Source organism: Trachypithecus francoisi, unplaced genomic scaffold, assembly GCF_009764315.1.
Source record: "Trachypithecus francoisi isolate TF-2019V2 unplaced genomic scaffold, Tfra_2.0 Contig00301, whole genome shotgun sequence".
In the NCBI taxonomy this organism is placed as follows: Eukaryota; Metazoa; Chordata; class Mammalia; order Primates; family Cercopithecidae; genus Trachypithecus; species Trachypithecus francoisi.
Genome location: NW_022680554.1, coordinates 20,333 through 33,368, shown reverse-complemented (window position 1 = coordinate 33,368; position 13,036 = coordinate 20,333).

Below are 13,036 nucleotides of genomic sequence, written 5' to 3'. Positions count from 1 at the left end.
AGGCACAGAGATCTTAGAGTGTTTTTGGGTCAAAGTTTCCCCTTGGAAACTATGAAGTGAGACGTCTTCACCCATCCTGTAGTTTTGTTCTTGGTCCTGGGCTTCAGTATTTTCTGGGGATAAACCAAGATACGCACCATGGCTATATCTGCTAGAGTGTCTAGTGAATATCAGCTACTGGGTCTTTTTTTTTTTCCTTATATCACAGCCTGAGTTACGGAGTATAGCCTCTTAAGAGAGAAGGTGGCTGCCCCAGGGCTGAGAGGAGTCTCCTGTTGTACTTCTTTTTCGAAGACATTAAAATTGTCTTCACCCAACTCAGCTTCTTTTTCTTAGAGACACATTGCTGTTAAGCTAATCAGATGCTGGTTAAAAAAAAAACACAGAAATAATTTCTGCCTCCTGGATTCTCTAAGTGGGTAGAGAAATAGTGAAATAAAAAAACCAAGTGAGTAACTCTGTCATAGAAACTAAAACTTGAGCCCAGTGACTCTAAGCTAAGGCTAATATTGAGCCATAAAAAAAAGGTTATTAAAGGCCAAGTTAATTCTTTCTGGGGAGCCGCCCCTGCAGATGTCCCAGCCATGAAAGAAGCCTTTATCCTGAGAGAAGTTATGGAGCCCTGGAAAGCTGGGGATCTGCAGGCAGATTCAGTTAAGGTTAAAATAGAAGGGGTCTCAGACAGTCTTACTGAAGATGAAGTTGTTATTGTTATGAGATAGTTTCTAGACTTTGTGAAATATAAACAAAGTTAGATTTATGTTAAAAAAAAAAAAAAATTCCAAAGGAGTATTGCAACAGGAGGAAGTACTAACAATAATATCTTTAAGGATTGCAAAGGTTAGGCAGACAAGGACTTTCTTTCATAAGGAGGAGCAAACAGATTAAAAAGAAGGTGTGAGGGAAATGGCAAATTGAGGATGAAATAACTAGAGTTTAGATCTTTTGAGATGAAGTCTCGCTCTGTCGCCCAGGCTGGAGTGCAATGGCATGATCTCGGCTCACTGCAACCTCCGATTCCTGCGTTCAAGCAATTCTCCTGCCTCAGCCTCCTGAATAGCTGGGATTACAGGCACCAGCCATCATGTCTGGCTAAATTTTTTGCATTTTTATAGAGACGGGGTTTCACCATGTTGGCCAGGCTGGTCTTGAACTCCTGACCTTAGGTGATCTACCCACCTTGGCCTCCCAAGTGCTGGGATTACAGGCATAAGCCACCATGCCTGGGCAAATTTAACTGATTTTTATATGAGTAAAAGAAGAAAATATGCAGAGTCTGTGTCTGGCTGTGTGATCAGTAAAAGGCACCATCTAAGTTATAATGGAAAAGGTGTTTATTTCCATAAACTGTTCTTGGAGCACACAAAGGATGGAGAATTTTAGTAATCACAGCTATTTACCTGGATTACCTATGTGCCTCATCTTTCCCCACCCTTTTTTTTTTTTTTTTTTTGTTCTATACATTTATTCCATTTTGCTTTTTCTGAGTTGTATCTTTTATAATTAACTGGTCAACATAACTATGTTGTTTTGCTTGTTCTGTTAGTGGCTCTATCAAATCATTGAACTTGAGGGAGGTTGTGGGAGTCCCCGATTTTTAAACAGTAGCTCAGGAGCGTAGATGGGTTCATTGGGTTTGTTACTGACATCTGCAGTAAGAGAATACTGTGCAACTGAGTCCTGAAACAGGGTCTGTGCTGAATGGGTGGTTTCAGAATGCAAATCTTAGACAATGAGTTGATGTTGGAGAATCTTAGTGTTCAGCAGACTCTACAGATTTGGTGCCAGAAGAAAGATACCACAGAGGCCTGGCCTGACATGAAACTCTGGGAGGCTCTGCTTTTCTGTCACATTGTTTTGTGATTCTAAGTCTCCTCCCAGGGTGAGAGAGGACTGAAAACTTAAAGGAAAGAAGCTCTGATAGCAGATTCCCTTCTTCCACAGCTGTCAGCACAGGATTTCTACCCACTCACAAACACACCCACTAGACATTGAGGTGTCTACACCACTCCCAGGGCTAGACACCACCCTCAGGAATTTCACCACAGCATTTTTGATCCTAATTTTTTTTGCCAAAAACCCACAAATGTCTACAAGTCTCCTGGCATATCCTCACCCCCAGACACTGAATCTGCAGCAGCAACCTGTTTTCTCCGCCAACCTAGGGTTCTGGACCACCTGTCCATAATCTCATCTGCCTGCATGAATGCAGAAATAAATTAGAGTAGAGTCACACCTGGGCCGCGATCTGTAGTACAAACCAATCCTGTCTCCTACATTGCACTTTCCCAAACTCATGGATTTTTTTTCCTTTTAACTTTTATTTTTTGTTCCTGAGTACACATGCGGGTTTGTTATATAGGTAAAATTGTGTCATCGGGGTTTGGTGTGCAGATTGTATTGTCACTAAGATACTAAAAATTGCACCAAACAGGTATTTTTTCTGATCTTTTTTGTCCTCCCATCATCCACCATGAACTAGACCTCAGTATTTATTGTTCTCTTTGTGTCTATGCATTCTTATTATTTAGCTCTTACTTATAAATGGTAACATGAATTTATTTATTACAATTTTATTATTTTTGAGACAGAGTCTTGCTCTGTCTCCCAGGCTAGATTGTGCAGTGGCACAATCTCGGCTCACTGCAACCTCCACCTCCCTGCTTCAAGCGATTCTCCTGCCTCAGCCTCCCAAGTAGCTAGGATTACATGCGACTGCCACCACACCCAGCTAATTTTTGTATTTTTGTAGAGACGGGGTTTCACCATGTTGGCCAGGCTGGTCTCGAACTCCTGACCTGAGGTGATCCACCCACCTTGGCCTCCCAAAGTGCTGGGGTTACTGTCTTTACATTAGTTTTTTTTTTTTTTTTTTTTTTTGAGACGGAATCTGCCGGATCTCAGGTCACTGCAAGCTCCGCCTCCCGGGTCTACGCCATTCTCCTGCCTCAGCCTCCGGAGTAGCTGGGACTACAGGCGCCCGCCACCTCGCCTGGCTAGTTTTTTGTATTTTTAGTAGAGATGGGGTTTCACCGTGTTAGCCAGGATGGTCTCGATCTCCTGACCTCGCGATCCGCCCGTCTCGGCCTCCCAAAGTGCTGGGATTACAGGCTTGAGCCACCGTGCCCGGCCGTCTTTACATTAGTTTTCTAAGAATACTGGATCTCTAGCTCCATCCATGTTGCTACAAAGGACATGATTTTCTTTTCTTTCTTTCTTTCTTTCTTTCTTTCTTCTTTCTTCCTTTCTTCCTTTCTTCCTTTCTTCCTTTCTTCCTTCTTCCTTTCTTCTTTCTTCCTTTCTTCCTTTCTTCCTTTCTTCCTTTCCTTTCCTTTCCTTCTTTTCTTTTCTTTTCTTTCTTGCCACACAGTATTCCATGATGCTTGTGTACCATATTTTGTTTTTATTGAATCTTTCATTTTATTTATATTTGAAGAAAGGGTCTTATTCTTTCACCCAGGCTGAAGTGTAGTGGTGTGATCTAGGCTCAATGAAGCCTCAATCTCCTGAGCTCAAGCAATCCTCCTACCTCAGCCCCCTAGGTATCTGGGACTTCAGTCACATGCCACCACACCCACTAATTTTTTCTTTTTCTATTTTTTGTAGACATGAGGTTTTGCCATGTTGCTCAGGCTGCTCTCAAACTCCTGAGCTCTGGCAATCCGCCAGCTTTGACTTTCCGAAGTGCTGGATTAGAGGCATGAGCCACCATACCTGCCCATACCATATTTTCTTTATCCAGTCTACCATGGACAGGCATTTAGGTTGATTTCATGTCTTTGCTATTGTGAATAGTGCTGCAATGAACATGCATGTGCATGTGTTATGATGGAATAATTTTTATTTCTTTGTGTATATACCCAATTATGAGGTTGCTGGGTCAAATGGTAATTTGTTTTTACTTATATGAGACATCACTACATTGCTTTTCACAATGGTTGAACTAATTCTCACTCCCACTAGCAGTGTACAAACATTCCCTTTACAACCTTACCAGCATCTGTGATTTTTTTTGAGTTTTGGATAATAGCCATTCAGATTTGTGTGAGATGATGCCTCATTGTGGTTTTGATTTGCATTTCTCTAATGATTAGTGATGAGGACTTTTTTATGTGCTTGTTAACCACATGTATGTCTTTTTTTGAAAAGTATCTGTTGGTGTCTTTTGCTTATTTTTTCTTTTTGTTTTTTGCCGAGATGGAGTCTTGCTCTGTTGCCAGACTGGAGTGAGGTGGCACTATCTCAGCTCTCTGCAACCTCCACCTCCCTGCAACCTCCACCTCCCAGGTTCAAGCAATTCTCCTGCCTCAGCCTCCTGAGTAGCTGGGATTACAGGTGCCCACCACCACGCCCGGCTAATTTTTGTATTTTTAGTAGGGATGGAGTTTCACCATATTGGCCAGGCTGGTCTCGAACTCCTGACCTCAGCCGATCTGCCCGCCTTGGCTTCCCAAAGTGCTGGGATTATAGGCGTGAGCCACGGTGCCTGGCCTAATCAATCTCGAGTTGATTTTTATATATGGTGTAAGAGAGGGGTCTAGTTTCAATCTTCTATGTAGTGCTAGCTAGTTATTCCAGCAAAATTTATTAAATAAGGAATTTTTCTCAAATTCCTCTTGTCAGCTTTGTCAAAGATCAGATGGTTGTAGGTGTACAGAATAATTTTGGGACTCTTTAATCTGTTGTTTTGGTCTCTGAGCCTGTTTTTGTACCAGTACCATACTGCTTTTTTTACTGTAGCCCTGTGGTTTAACGTTTGGTAATGTAAGGCCTCCAGCTCTGTTCCTTTTGTGTAGGATTGCCTTGGCTATTTGGGCTCTTTTTTTTGTTCCATATAAATTTTAAAATAGATTATTTTGGTTCTGTTAAGAATATTTTTGGTAGTTTGATAGGAATAGTATTAGATCTGTATATTTCTTTGGGCAGTATGCCCATTTTGATGATATTGATCTTTTCTATCCGTGAGCATAAAATTATTTTCCATTTGTTTTTCTTTCTTTTTTTTCCTGAGACGGAGCCTCACTCTGTCTCCTGGGCTGGAGTGCAGTGGCCGGATCTCAGGTCACTGCAAGCTCCGCCTCCCGGGTTTAGGCCATTCTCCTGCCCCAGCCTCCCAAATAGCTGGGAATACAGGCGCCCGCCACCTCGCCCGGCTAGTTTTTTGTATTTTTTTTTTAGTAGAGACGGGGTTTCACCGGGTTAGCCAGGATGGTCTCGATCTCCTGACCTCGTGATCCGCCCGTCTCGGCCTCCCAAAGTGCTGGGACTACAGGCTTGAGCCACCGCGCCCGGCCTCTATTTGTTTTTCATCTCTGACTTATTTAAACAATTTGTTTTGTTTTGTTTTTTTATTTTTGTCATAGAGATCTTTCACCTCTCTGGTTAGCTGTATTTCTAGATAATTATTTTTCTGTGGCAGTTGTGAATGAGATTTTGTTTTTGATTTGGCTTTTAGCTCGGATATTGTTGATGTACATGGATGCTACTGATTTTTGTACATTTATTTTGTGTCCTGAAACTTTTCTGCAGTTGTCTGTCAGTTTAAAGAGCTTTTCTGTCACAACTATAGTCTTTTCTAGATACAGAATCATATTGTCTGCAAACAAAGATCGCTTGACAACCTCTCCTCCCATTTGGAGGCATTTTTTTTTTTCCTCACCTGATTGCTGTGGCCAGGACTTCCAATTCTATGCTGAATAGGAGTGGTGAGACAAGACATTCTTGTCTCGTGCCATTTTTAAAAGAGAAATGCTTTCAGCTTGTGTCCATTCAGTATGTTGGCTGTGGGTTTGTCATAGATAATTCATTATTTTGAAGTATGTACCTTCAATGCCTAATTGGTTGAGGTCTTTTAACATAAACAATGTTAAATTTTGTTGAAAGTTTTTTTTTTTTTGCATCTATTGAGATAATCTTGTGGTTTTTGTCTTTCATTATGTGTATGTAATAAATCACATTGATTTGTTTATGATGAACCAGTCTTACATCCCAGAGATAAAGCCTACTTGATCATAATGGATTAGCTCTTTGACATGCTGTTGGCTGTTGGATTTGATTACCCAATATTTTGCTGAGGATTTTTTTTTTGGAAACAGAGGGCTCTGCTGCTCAGGCAGAGTGCAGTGGTGCGGTCTTGGCTCACTGCAACCTCTGCCTCCTGGGGTCAAGTGATTCTCCTGTTCTCCTGACTCAGTCTCCCAAGTAGCTGAGATTGCAGGCAACCGCCACTGTGCCCGCCTAATTTTTTTTTTTTTAGACAGAGTCTCGCTCTGTCGCCCAGGCTGTAATGCAGTGGTGAATTTTTTTTTGTTTGTTTTTTTAGTAGAGACAGGGCTTCACCAAGTTGGCCAGGCTGGTCTTGAACTCCTGACCTTGTGATCTACCTGCCTCGACCTCCCAAAGTTCTGGGATTACAGGTATGAGCCACTGCGCCCAACCTTGCTAAGAATTTTTACATCAATGTTTATGAAGGATATTGGCCTGAAGTTTTCTTTCTTTTTTTTTAAACACAGTTTCATTCTTGTTGCCCAGGCTGGAGTGCAGTGGTGCAATCTTGGCTCACCACAACCTCCTCCTGGGTTCAAGCAATTCTCCTGCCTTAGCCTTTCAAGTAGCTGGGATTATAGGCATGCGCCACCACACCCAGATAATTTTTTTTTTTTTAGATAATTTGTATTTTTAGTAGAGATGGGGTTTCTCCATGTTGGTCAGGCTGGTCTTGAACTCCCGACCTCAGGTGATCTGCCCGCCTTGGCCTCCAAAGAGCTGAGATTACAGGTGTGAGCCACCACTCCTGGCTAGCCACTGTGCCCGGCTTACCTGAAGTTTTCTTTTTCCATTTTATCTTGCCAGGTTTTAGTATCAGAATGATTCTGTTCTAATATAATGAGTTGGAAAGATTTCCTTCTCATTTTTTTTTGGAATACTTTTAGCAGAAATGGTACCAGCTCCTCTTTGTTCATCTTACAGATTTCAGCTGCAAATTTCTCTGGTGCTCAGCATTTTTTGGATGGTAGGCTATATATTACTAATCCAATTTTGGAGCTTGTTATTGGCCTATTCAGGGCTTCATTTTCTTTTGTGTTGAGTCTTGGCAGGATATATTTGTCCAGGAATTTACTTATTACATTAGATTTTCTTGTTTGTGTGCATAGAGATGTTCATAGTAGACTTCAGTAGTTATTTGTATTTTTGTGGAGTCAGTAGTAATGTCCCTTTGTCATTTCTAATTGTGTTTATTTGGTTCTTCTTTCTTCATTAATCTAGCCAGTAGTTTATCTTATCAATTTTTTTTTCAAAGATTTAATTCCTGGATTTCTTGATCTTTTGTATAGTTTTACATGTCTAAGTCTCCTTCAGTTCAGAGCCACTTTTGGTTATTTTTTGCATTCTGCTAGCTTAGAGTTGGTTTGCTCTTGCTTCTCATACTTTATTTTGTGATATTAGGTCAGTAAATTCAGATCTTTCTAACATTTTGATGTGAGCATTTAGTGTTATAAATTTCCTTCTTAACTGCCTTAGCTGTGTTGCAGTGATTCTGGTATGTTGTATCTTTATTCTTAGTTGTTTCAAACAACAATTTGATTTCTGCCTTAATTTCATTATTTGCCCAAAAGTCATTTAAATGCAGGTTGTTTAATTTTCATATAATTGTATGTTTTCAAGTGGCTTTCTTTGTGTTGAATTATGTTTTCAACAATCTGTTGTCTCAGTGTGTGGTTGGTATAATGTAGGGATTTTTGTATTTGCTGAGTATTGTTTTATTACTAATTGTGTGGTAAATGTTAGAGTTTGTTTCACATGGCGATTAGAATAATGTATATTATGTTGTTTTTACTTAGAGTTCTGTAGATATCTATTAGGACTATTTGGTCAAGTGTCAAGTTTAGGTCCTGTTATACTTTGTTTATTTTCTGTCTCAAGGATCTAATAGTTTCTGTGGGGTTTTGTAGTCTCCTACTGTTGTGTCAGAATTATAATCTCGGGCCGGGCGCGGTGGCTCAAGCCTGTAATCCCAGCACTTTGGGAGGCCGAGACGGGCGGATCACAAAGTCAGGAGATCGAGACCATCCTGGCTAACCCGGTGAAACCCCATCTCTACTAAAAAATACAAAAAAAAACTAGCCGGGCGAGGTGGTGGGCGCCTGTAGTCCCAGCTACTCCGGAGGCTGAGGCAGGAGAATAGCGTGAACCCGGGAGGCGGAGCTTGCAGTGAGCTGAGATCCGGCCACTGCACTCCAGCCTGGGCGACAGAGCGAGACTCCGTCTCAAAAAAAAAAAAAAAAAAAATTATAGTCTCTTCATAGGTCTCTAAGAACTTGCTTTATTCATGTGTACCCATGGAATTTTAATAACACATTTCTCTCTTCTTTTTTTCCCCATAAGAATTCTTTTAAGTGCACAAAGTGTGCCCAAGGCTACTCCTTAGATGCCTGAATCCAATGTCTACTGAGATTCAGATGTCCAAGAATTCAAGAACACATCCAGAAAACCTGGCTGTTGTAGAAAAAAATATAAATTAGAAATGAAAAGCTTTATTCTTCTACCTTGAAATAAGCATGTAGCATCTTAAAGCATTTAGATGATGTGTACATTTATCTTTGTTATTTTGAAATACACATACATTATATTAACAGCTTAGTAAACCTTTTGTCATTATTATTATTATTATTATTTTTTTTTTTTGAGACGAAGTCTCGCTCTGTGTGGCCCACGCTGGAGTGCAGTGGCCACATCTCAGCTCACTGCAAGCTCCGCAGCTCCGCCTGCCCGGTTTACGCCATTCTCCTGCCTCAGCCTCCCGAGTAGCTGGGACTACAGGCGCCCGCCACCTCTCCCGGCTAGTTTTTTGTATTTTTAGTAGAGACGGGGTTTCACCGTGTTAGCCAGGATGGTCTCGATCTCCTGACCTCGTGATCCGCCCGTCTTGGCCTCCCAAAGTGCTGGGATTACAGGCTTGAGCCACCGCGCCCAGCCTTGTCATTATTTTTTTACTCAGGGTTGTCATTACCTAGGACTTCAGATCCATTGCTTTGTTTTTGCTTTTGCAAAGTTTTTTTTCGTTTATTTTTAGTCTTTTAAAGTCGACACAGATTTGTTTAGCTCAAAGCTCATTTTAAAAACACACAAAAGTGGAGGACAAAAATAGGATTAAAGTTAGCAATACAGAATGATAAAGACTAAAAGATAGAGTAGTTTTTTTTTTTTTTTTTTTTACCAGAAAACTGATTGTCCAAGGTAATTATCTAATATTTTCAGGCTGAAGTACTCACACTGCCAAAAGAAAGCAGTTTAGTATATAAATTGAAGTTCAGTATATAAACAGTGAAGTTTTTAGTTGTACTTTGGTTTCTGTTTATTACTTCAGAACAATTAGCATAGTTATGTGTAGTGTTTGTAGACAACCTGTGTTTATATACATTAAAAAGTATTTTCAGCGAGGCATGGTGGCTCACACCTGTAATTCCAGCACTTTGGGAGGCTGAGGTCGGCAGATCACGAGGTCAGGAGCTGGAGACCAGCCTGGCCAACATGGCGAAACCCCATTTCTACTAAAAATACAAAAATTAGCCAGGTGTGGTGGCATGTGCCTGTAGTCCCAGCTACTTGGGAGACTGAGGTAGGAGAATCGCTTGAACCCGGGAAGCGGGGGTTGTGGTGAGCCAAGAACATGCCATTGTACTCCAGCCTGGGTGAAAGAGTGAGACTCCACCTCAAAAAAAAAAAAAGTATTTTCTACAATAGTATGAATATAAGGCCACAAAATTTACTTTCAATGAATCAAATAGGCATTTTAATATTGTTATTTATACTTTTGAAATATAAAGTGTTTTAACTGAATTATGATAACAGACTTTTTTTGTTTTGTTTTGTTTTTTCAACGGAGTTTCACTCTTGTTGCCCAGACTGGAGTGCAATGGCACGATCTCAGCTCACCACAACCTCTGCCTCCGAGGTTCAAGCAATTCTCCTGCCTCTGCCTTTCAAGTAGCTGCCTTTCAAGGGATTACAGGCACCAGTCACCATGTCTGGTGAATTTTTGTATTTTTAGTAGAGATGGGATTCCACCATGTTGGTCAGTCTGATCTTGAACTCCCGATCTCAGATGATCCGCCTGCCTCGGCCTTCCAAAGTGCTCGGACTACAAGCATGAGCCACAGCCCCCAGTGGTTACAGACATTTAAAAAATGTTTTACATTAATCATGACTAGTACATTAAAATTATGTATACTTAGATATTTATATCTAATGTTCAAGAAATTTACTACAAAATTGTTACAGTAGATATTAGTCTGAAATGTTTGTTTATCTAATAGGGATAACTCTAGGTAAGCATAATTGTAGTGTCTTGTATTTCACTAACATGGAATGCTGCTATTACAGGACAAACACAGGTGACATGGCCATCCAAAAACCATAATAGCTCTTTAGTTAACTATGTTGCAAGCTCAAATACGTTCTACTATATGAACAGAGAGGGATGGGCGCGGTGGCTCAAGCCTGTAATCCCAGCACTTTGGGAGGCCGAGACGGGCGGATCGCGAGGTCAGGAGATCGAGACCATCCTGGCTAACACTGTGAAACCCCGTCTCTACTAAAAATACAAAAAACTAGCCGGGCGAGGTGGCGGGCGCCTATAGTCCCAGCTACTCGGGAGGCTGAGGCAGGAGAATGTCGTGAACCCGGAAGGCGGAGCTTGCAGTGAGCTGAGATCCGGCCACTGCACTCCAGCCTGGGCAACAGAGCAAGACTCCGTCTCAAAAAAAATAAATAAATAAAAGTGCTGGTGGAAGTTGTCAGATATATTTCAACATAGATCCCCCATTCAATGTCTAGGAGATGAGAAAGCAGCAGAGATGAAAGAGAAACCTTATGAAATTCTGCTGAAAATATGCCCACTTTCTTTCTAATGCTTGTGTTTCTCATGCTGAGAGTAGCTGTGCACTCTGGATGCTTAGAGAGAAGTTCTTTTTAAGGGAATATTTTCTGGCTATTTTGATAAATCTTGTGTCTAATTTGAGTTTTTCTTAAGATGCTTTTAACTTCTTTATTTCTCTCAATATAATCTTGCTCATTTGAGAGCTGATGTTCTCTCAAATGCTTTGGGTATCTGTTTTAGAAGCCTTATGAGTATCCCATGGTATCTTTGAATGAGGTGCGCTGTCACAGGGATGAGTCTTGGAGTGATCTCTACCCAGACTCATACTGGAGATCCAGCAGTATTTTTTCATGTCACCATTATAAATTGACACTGAGGCTGAAACACTTCTTCCATTCCCTTTATTGTGAAGGTGCAATTCTACCCAGGAGGCTTGCAGGCTCTCCTGCAGCTCAGGCTTCCCTCTCTGATGTGGCACTGGAGTGCTGCTGTGGCAATTGGGGTTCGCATAAGATGTGAGCTGCCAGCTGTGAGCCCTGTGCTGTGGGCTGTGCCTCAGTGGCAGATGGTAGGAGTCAAGAGAGGACACTGGTGACCAGGGGAAGGCAAGCAGGAGTGCTCTAGCCCAGCCTCAGGGAGTAGAGAGCCATTGTTTTAAAATGTAAATAGCCAAAATGATAGCATCCTAATCAACCATTTTTGCAGAAGAGTGAAAGCCTACCTTCAGCAGGCATCAGGCTTCAAGTGGCAAAACTGCCTCTTGTCATTAAGATGTGATAAGTTTATTTTGGCATTGCATATAACCGTGTAGCATACATGGAAGGCCTTTTCAATTACCAGGTGAATTTAGAATGAATTATGTATGGCATGGTGTAAATTTTTCTACTTATGGACTAATTATGATGAACATCTTTCTGTCTTTGCAGTCTCTTAAGCAGATTGACCATGCTGCACTTCACATTCTAGTTTAATTGTGTAATAAAACCATTTTCTTTCTCTTCTATCATTGTGTTTCTCTGGGGCTATAGAAAGTTTTTCTTCTCATTATATATTCCAAACACTGTCTAGAATTGCCAGACATGATATAAACACATAAGGTGCCAGCCAAGCTTTACTCTAGAGGGGACTTTCCCTCTCAGGCTTTCAGTCACCTCACAATTATGCTACACAGTATGTGCTGTCTCCTAAATATGCAAGCAGAATTATGTATCTGCCTACTTGGTATCTATAGGCCACTACAGTCACTTCTAGAGAAGCTAGGCCAGATTTCTACAAACTTCACAGGGCAGCAATCAACCATTTTACCTCTTTCAATGACTCTTGTATCTTCAGACCTGAAACTGATTCACAGAACATGGAGCTCAGAAACCCAATCAGAGTAATATGTGTGCACTGAGTAGACATGTAGACATGAGAATCTCCACTTTCTACTATCTCCTCTTGCTAAAATGTCTACAAATATGCAGGTAACACCTACTGCTACTCCACCCATCCAGAGCCTAAATCTGCAGCTCCAAATTCTGAATCTAGGTCTTAAGATTTGGAAAATACAAAGACTTTTATCTGAGGAATACAAGTCATTTTAGTTGTCAAAGTCAGAGAGACATTAAAATGAGACCCCAGGCTGGGTGTAGTGGCTCACACCTGTAATCCCAGCACTTTGGGAGGCTGAGGCAGGTGGATCACGAGGTCAGGAGTTCAAGACCAGCCTGGCCAACATGGTGAAACCCCGTCTCTGCTAAAAATACAAAAATTAGCCGGGTGTGGTGGTGGGTGCCTGTAATCCCAGCTACTTGGGAGTCTGAGGCAGAGAATTGCTTGGACCTGGGAGGCGAAGTTTGCAGTGACCTGACATCCTGCCACTGCACTCCAGCCTGGGCGACAGAGTGCACTCTATCTCAAACAAACAAACAAAAGAAACAAAACAAAACACAGTTATGTCTCTTTCCCCACTTCAAGCTATGTAATCATCTCTTGAAGCCATTTACAATTGCCACAAGTAGCTATCAATTTAACTAATAATGCGACACCGAACACTGTAACTTAAGCTGTAAACCTTAATGATGTATATCCAATCCATAGTCAATGTTATTTCTGTAAATAAATAAGAAAGGTAGGTATAGTTGTGGTTATGACTCTAGATACTTTGTTGCCTTG